The sequence below is a fragment of the Melanerpes formicivorus genome, unplaced genomic scaffold (genome assembly GCF_026170545.1).
Source record: "Melanerpes formicivorus ecotype bairdi unplaced genomic scaffold, bMelFor1.0.p_v2 SCAF_5, whole genome shotgun sequence".
In the NCBI taxonomy this organism is placed as follows: Eukaryota; Metazoa; Chordata; class Aves; order Piciformes; family Picidae; genus Melanerpes; species Melanerpes formicivorus.
The window spans coordinates 8,418,813-8,426,801 of record NW_027142357.1 but is presented as its reverse complement, the minus strand read 5'-3'; the positions used below and the strand labels follow the sequence as shown (position 1 = coordinate 8,426,801).

The following is a 7,989-nucleotide window of genomic DNA, read 5'->3' as shown; positions in this document are numbered from 1 at the left end:
CCCAAATCACCACCAACTTGCATGGGACCATCCAAATCTAAGCCTTATTGCTGTGATCCGTCAAAGTAGTACTCTCTTAAGCATAAGGACTCAGGGAACACTTGTGTAAGACTGATCTGAAGTGTGTTTAAACTCCATTCTAAGGGCCAACATATGTGCAATTCATAGCAAAGACCCAAAACAAAGTTGTAAAACTTGAGGTAGATGGTAGAGTGTTGATGACCTCCATAGCTTGACCTACTTTGGAATACAGCCATGTATGCTCTTATATGGAGCAGTTTGTCTAGTATTGTGCAGAAGGGCTGAACAGCAAATTCCCACCTTTATGGAAGCCCATGAGCTTCAGTATAGAAAGGATTTCAAGCCCAGGGCTTTGAGCATATGCTGTAAGCTATACAGTATTTACTCTCTTTTGGCATACATTAATTAATAGAGTTGCCAGCTGGTTATTTTGAAGAATCAGTCTTCAGAAACCCATTTAGTTGCCCAAGTATTGCTAGATATATATAGATAGATGTAGTAGCTAGAAAGTACTTAGCTCTGATGTCCTCCTTGCATATGGATTTTGCCTTGATGTGACTCAGAACAGGAAATGAAAGCGTGAGGTGTTGCCTTATACCATCCAGGACCTGGATCACGTAAGAGTAAGTCTAATGAGACCATTTTTTTTCTGCTACTGGCATTGCTGTGTTTTTGTTGGGCTGGGTTTCTGCTCCTCTGATGATTACTCCGTGTGGTTTAAGTTTTCATTGTGTTTACAGTTTCTGTAACCACATTTTCCTATGAAAACATTCCCGAATTCATTGAGATGGACAAAGCACGAGGGAAAATTGCCAAAAAAGGAGGAAATGCAGAGATGATTGAACCTAGCTGCTTTCAAATAGGAGACTCGACAGAGAAAATGCTCAGGGCTGGCTCATCGTCACGTCTCTGACACTGATAACTGTCAGTGCTAATAACCGCATGTGAATTACAGAAACCGGCATTGGAAGCACCATTCCAGAGCTGCTTTCTCACAAAACGTAGCGGCTGTGGGACCATCTCCCCCGAATCCGCACCGGGAGTGCTTCTCCCAGCTCAACGACATTCCCGGAGCGCGAGTCGGATCTCGGCGGGGCCCGGGACCCCCCAGGCAGCCCCCAGCCTCTACTCGCGGTGGGGCCCGGGCAGCCGCCGAGCCGGGGCCTGGCGCGTGGCGGGCGGGATCCCCGCAGCCCCCTGCCTTTCTTGCTCCGGGGGGGTGCGGCTTTGTTAGAGGCTGCCGGCGGAGAGCTGCCCACCCCCGGCGCCGCCCAGGCCCGCGGGGCTGCAATCTCGGCCCTGTGAGAGCCGTGACCGGGGAAGATTGAGGGAAAGATGCCGGCACGGAGGCGGAGGCCGGCAGAGGGGCGGGGGGCCCAGCCCCGGCGCTGAAGGGGCGGGGGGCGGCGCGGGCAGGCGCTCGCCCCGCCGTGGGCGCCGAGGGGCCGCTGCCACCACCACCACCACCGGCGGGAGCTGCCTGCTGCAAGGACGGGGTGACTCCGACCGCCGCCCGGTTCCGCAGCGGCACGGTGCGGTGCGGGAGCCGCCCTCTCTCCCTCCCGGAGCCCGCCGCGGAGCCGCAGTGCGCGCCTCTGCGAGGTGAGTGGGCGCCGAGGGGGCCGCGGGGCTCCACGGTGCAGGCGGGGGCCGGCCGCGGGACCGGAGACGTGGCGGAGCGTGAGGGGCAACCGGCTACACCCTGAGGGGGACCGGGCCGCGGCAGGTGCGGAGCCCCGACCGCGGTACCCCCGCGCCGGTCTGGGCTCCATCCCTGCCCCGTCATGCGGGAGGCTGGGTCTGCGGCGGAGCTCGGCAGGCTTCCCTCCGGCTCTATTTTAATCGCGTTTGGGCCATTTAATTGCCACTAGTTTCCTGCCCGCAGAACGCGTTCGGCACTCTGGGCGCCGTGCTTGTTTCCTCCGCTCTTTTCCCCCCTTGCCATTGATTATGTTTATTTATTTATGCACGAGGCTGTTCTCCAGGTCTTCTATCGCGGTGTTCGTGGTGGGGAGGGAAGAGCACTGTAGATTTCAAGCATGTTAATCTCAAAACAGTGCGGTTTAATGTATGCTCCTGTTGTGTGCACAAAATACAGCACAATGACTGCGGGGGCAAAACCAGGCTTAGGTTCATATGCTCACCATGCTAGAGATTGTTTGCTCCTGTGGACGTATCATTTTTCCTTAGTATACTTGTTTTTGCTTTTCTCCTAATCTTTTTGGTGCACATCAGTATAAACCATAAAGGTATTTAAAACAAAAAAACCCAAAAAGCAAACAAACCAAAAACACAAAACCAAACCACAACAACAGCAACAAGATAAAAAAAACCATTATGTGGGGGTTGTATGATGCCAAAGTACAAGGACTGTAGTGTGTGTGGACGGTAATAGTTACATAATTTATTATCTCTTATGTTAGGTATCAGGAGCATGGGGAGTATTTATAACATCCCTTTTTTGTCCTTTTCTGGGGCGTCATGTGATGGAGTCTTTGCCCTATGCTGTATTGCACTGGAGTGTTTGTGAAAGCCTCGAACCCCTCCTCTACCCAAATCCCAGTGGGGGCCTTACTTTGCTGCACATTGTAACTGCCCAGTCTGCTTCCTCCATGCTCAAAAACTTATGTTGTGGATTATTTTCCCCCCTCTTCCCCAACAATTAATTTTTTATTTTTTTTAGTTATTAGAAACAAAGTAAGTAACCCCATTATAAATATTTCAGCTGTAATTATTCACAGCACTAGGGAACAGAAAGAAATATGTGTCATGAAAGGATTAAAAGCATTTCTCTCTGTGCAGGTGAGTCGCATGCCCAGCTTTTAGACTCCTTTGGGAAAATGCTTCTTGTCAAATAATAGTGTGTGGCTGCAGCATGAGGTGGTAGGATATGATGTAATTATTAGAATAGGAAAGGTACAAACCTAATGCTGCCTTTCAGTCTTTGTGCTCTGGATTACCAACAGTGTGATTGTTTTCTTGTCAGCTGGAGATGTCACAGTGGATGTTGGATATTGCATCCATCTCTATCTCTTGATTTATATCTTATCCTGGAATTTTTAACCAAAACACTCTTTTGAGGTTGCATAGAGCTCATATGGTTGACTGGAGACCATTTTAAAAGTTAAGCTTAGTAGTAATTTAACTTAACAGGACTGTAGTTGAAAAGCTTTCCTTCAGTTCACCTGTCTTATGAACTGTAAACTGGGGGGGTATCACAGAATTCCAACATGGTTCTAAAGCAGGGGCACCCACAGTAGGTTGCCCAGGATCATAGTGTCCAGGTGGATTTGGAATCTCTTCAGTGAAGGAGGCTCCACAACCTCTCTGGGCAGCCTGCTTCTGGACTCTGGTACCCTCACAGTAAAGTTTTTCCTCATATAGAGTGTTTTTCCTTTCCTGTCTTTCAATCTTGTTGCCCCTAATGGATTGGTTTGTCTTGGAGCATTTGCAAGGATCCCACAAGGTCCCTCTGCCTTCCTTAGACTTCTCTACTATCTTGCTGTTTATCTCAAAAGCCAATGTAACTGGTGGGCATTTCTGGTTTTTTTACACTTCCAGTGCTTTTTCAGACCTGGTAGAATTAGTAATGTTTTGCCTTTAAGAAGCCCTTTGATAGCAGGGTGGCTGTCAGCCAAAAACAATAGACTATTTTATCACATTTCCTGAGGAGAAAGGAGAATGAATTTTGTGTTGCCCCCTTTACAAAGTTAAATAGTAATGTCTAACTGAAAAATTAACTTGCTTTTTCCCTCTTACGTGCCAGCATTCTTTAAAATGTAACTGAAGTTTCAGTATACTGCAAAATAAGGGGCCTTTCTGTGTCTGGGGCTCAATCTGCACATTACATTCTTCTTGAATAATCAAGTGCAATTCCTTTCCTCCTTTTTTCTTTCTTTTTAAATTCAACTCAGCCTTTCAGCTTTTTAATACCTCTCCTTAGTCAGACAGCAGCAGGATTCTTAGGTGGTTGCATTTACTCCCTTAGTTATTGTGCGCTGATACGAGGTGGATGGTGACAAAATACCTGTTTGGGTAACGTTGCTTACTCATGTCAGTATGTGCTTCAAACTGAGTAGCATGTTCAGGCCCCCTTCTTGGAGACCATATACAGCAATGCTGCCTTTCATTGCGTGGGGTGCTCTGAGTAGATGAGCCTAATTTTGTATGATTCTGCTGTCAGCATGCATGGCACAGTCATAGTCTTTGTCCTCGCATCCTCTGATCTTTTGGTTATATTACAAAGGGGGAGAGGCTGGAGTGAGGTTACTCCCTCACCAGCGGCAAGAGTATTAATTTTCTTGCCCAACAGATGGAATGTTTTCTATAGACACCTCCAACCTTAGAGGATAGGAAATGTACTCTTGTAGCTTGTATTTTGACACTTTGGAACTGATGGTGGTTACAAGGTGCTTATTGAATTGGGTCAGGACCCCTTGCAAGGTGAGAATGGAATTAACTCTTACTGTTACAAATTATTTTGATATTTGAGTGTAGCATCTTAAGAGAAATTGCAGTCACTGCCATATAAATGGAGGTGAAGGTTCATAATTTATACAGACACTGATAGAGGACCTCTGTGATGCTCCTCTGTGGCAGCTTGGTTGTGAGCAGTTAGAATATCAGTGGTACCAAAGACAACTTTGAAAATGCTTGTTTCTCTGGCAGTAAGGTGATGAAGCTGTATAGCATGGACCTGTGTTGCAAGGTCATCTCTTCATGGGGTGAGATTCCAGGTAGGATGTGATTCTAAAATACTGTGGCACTTGTAGAAGAGTTCAACTAACCCTTCTTTATTTATTTTATATGATTTATTATTCTTTTTTACAGAAATACAGATATAGGTGCTTAAAACTTGTGCATTATTTGTCCAGAAGATCCAATTAGTACAGTTGGGCCTAACTTAGTGTTTGAAATAAGACACCATTTGTCCTTCAGAATTAAGAACGTACCCAAAAGTGGATGATTACTGGGTCATCTGAACTGTTTACTTTTGGAGGGGTTAAGGAGTCATTGCAACATAATTAATAGTTGGGGGTTTTGCTTTTTATATTGGTGCGGGAAATGAAAAAAATACTGAATGTCAAGAAGATGATGTTGACATTACAGTAGCTACTGTTGAGATGGTGTTTCTTTATGCTAGCATAAGGTCAGCAGACCAACTGGGAGCTTGCTTAGGTAGTTTTTTTGGTTTGGATTTCTCAAAGTGTGTGCCTCTTAGTTTGTGAAGCTGTGTATACACATGTATCATCTGACTCCTGGATTTGTAGGCACCACAGCTTCAATAATGTTGTAATTATACCTATATGCCTTGTATTGACCACCAGAAAAAGGTAATTAGGTAATAGAAATTAACATTTCGATAATCAGTCCACCTAAATATTGCATGGAGGACAGTCAGATGTGTTTTGTTAAGTGCTGTGGTGGCCAGGATCCATTGGCTGGAATCCACTTGAAAAATCATATTAAAAGTTTCTGTGCTTGACAAATACAGTGTCATTAGTTTAAAAATTCCCTAGAGGCTAGTATGGAATTAGATGAGCTTAAAACATGCAACAGTAAAAGTCATTTTCTTCCAGGAAAGACTAGCAGCATCTTTAAAACCAGAAAACATTGTCAGATAGAGTAACCTCAGAAAGAAAAGAGAGTTTGCTAGGACTCAGTGTGACATCTGAAGCCACAGCACCTTACAGTGAGTGGAGTGGATCATCTGCAGCCTGCTGGGTGCAGCAAGGTCTGCAAGGATTCAGCTGAAAGAATGCTTGTATTGGAAGGACTTTATGTCTAGAAGGGCAGTAAATTTGGTGGAGGGTCTGGAGAACAGGGCTAGTGAGGAGTGACTGAGGGAACTGGGGTTGTTTAGCCAGGAGAAGAGGAGGCTGAGAGGGGACTTGATTCTCTGCAACTCCCTGAAGGGATATTTGAGCCAGATGGAGGTTGGTCTCTTCTCATTAGCATCACAAGAAATATATCACAAGAAGAAATGACCTCACATTTCCCCAGGGTTGGTTTAGGTTGGACATCAGAAAATTCTTCACTAAAAGGGTTCTCAAACACTGGAACAGGCTCCCCAGGGAGGTGGTTGAATCACCATTCCTGCAGGTGTTTCAAAGAGACAGAGATGTGCTGAGGGACATGGTTTAGCACCAGCTTTGGTAGAGTTAGATGCTGGGTGGACTCAATGATCATAAAGGTCGTTTCCAACTGAAGTGATTTTATGATTCACTGGGTGCCCTGTATCAACAGCTTCACTACATTGGATATTACAGCTGCCTGTGTATTGGCAAAATAGCAATAAAAATTACAAGCCCAGCAGCTCCCTTTGGATCTTGATTGTCAGAAAAAGACATGGTCATCTTTGTGTGATTGCTTAACTTTGTTCCTTCAGGAGCATGTGAGCTTTCATAGTGCTAGGCCTCAACATCCCAGCTTCAGGAGGTATGCTGGTTGAGCTGTGTGCTTTCTTCAGTTAAGATGCATTTTTAACAACAGCTAATCTGCTTAGCTGATCTTGCTGTTACTGATTGGAATCTGTTTTGAGCTCATAGTTTTATAAAAGAGCTTTCTTTTTTTTCCTCCCACTAGAAATAACAAAGAGTAGAGATTGTAAACTTGTCATCTCTTTCAAATGTAGCCATAGGTACATCAAAACTGTAATTTATGCTTCTGGGTTCACTGCTGTGATAAAAATGTTGATGTTATCTTAATGAGCATAAATATTGCTGTCAATAAGATATTTGTATTGCATAGGAAAATGGGAAAATTACTGATTTACTGGTGGTGGATTCTGTGAGACCTTCAGAGCTTTCCCTGGGATCAATAAAGCTGTGGCTGTACTGTCTGAGTGGGCTTAGAGCTTGGTCTTGAATGCTGTCATGGGGTTGCAGCACTGTTTAATTGCTAGTGGGCATCTTGGCATGCTTTTGGCCAAGGCCAGCAGCCCAAATGGGGCACAGCTCAGGGAAAGCCATGGACTGTCCCAAAATGGACTATGGGTAAGAGAGTCCCATTTTGTGAGAGAACATTCAACCTGAGTTGTGCTGTGTGGCTTCAGCATGTTTCCTATCCTGTTCTGCATACAAGTGCAGATGTAGCCATGAGGATACTGCTGCATGGTTTTGGGTTAAAAGAGGGCTGTTTACCTAGAGAAAAAACAAGCTGCCACTGTTATTTATGAGAGAGCAACAAATAGGAAAGTTTGTTGCAGATTGTTGTTGTGTATTTGTGTGTCCATATATATATACACACGCACATATTTGTCATGTAACTGGCTCATAGGATTTGCATTGTGCCATGTGGAGTGATGTCCAGATCTTTTCAAAGTGTTGTTAGGGTCTTGTAAGCATCTGTTGCAAAGTATCAGAACTAGTTAAGATGTCAGGGTTATGGTTGTCTTAAGACACTGGTTTTGTCTCCAGCATTCACCTAATAATCCCTGGGTGTGTAGATATGACACCACTTCTGTGTTTCACTTCCTAAAAGGTGTTTTGGCTTGCTTAGAATGAAATAACTCCCAGCAAAGTGTAAGTTAGACCTTGCTTCGTGTTTATAAGCACATTCTGTTAAGCTGAGCAAGCATGCAGTCTGAACTTCCTTTGAACTTGGCTGAGTCTGTGTTATGTTGTGCTGTTAAGTGTGGCAGGTTGGTATTTTGCATTCTGAAACCTTTGGTTAATGTCGAGCGCCCTGAAACACCGTGGGGCTGCTGCTCACCAGTTACAAATTGTCACACTCCTTAATGTTCCACAAATTCTGACAATTTCCACTTGCCTTTGTTTTAGTGTTGCATGTATAGGTACACTGAAAAGTTTAGATGTGTTTTGGTTCTTGATACTGAAGATGTAAGGGGTTTTTTGAGGTAAGGAAGGTTTTTTCTTCTCAGACATTGTGTGAAATGCACTGAATATGGCAGATTATGGGAGGCAGTTTTTATTCTAGAGTCGATTTCTGCATAACTTTATAATAATT

General features: G+C 44.7%; 1 protein-coding gene across 1 annotated transcript in view; it reads left to right on the top strand.

Moving 5' to 3' along the window:
* The first annotated feature begins 1,497 nt into the window (after positions 1-1,497).
* Positions 1,498-7,989, top strand: part of HECW2 (HECT, C2 and WW domain containing E3 ubiquitin protein ligase 2) — a 159,998-nt gene continuing 153,506 nt past the window's right edge. Inside the window, exon 1 of the mRNA XM_068137985.1 lies at positions 1,498-1,623. The gene's annotated coding sequence lies outside the window, so the exon portion shown is untranslated. The remainder of the gene's footprint in view (positions 1,624-7,989) is intronic.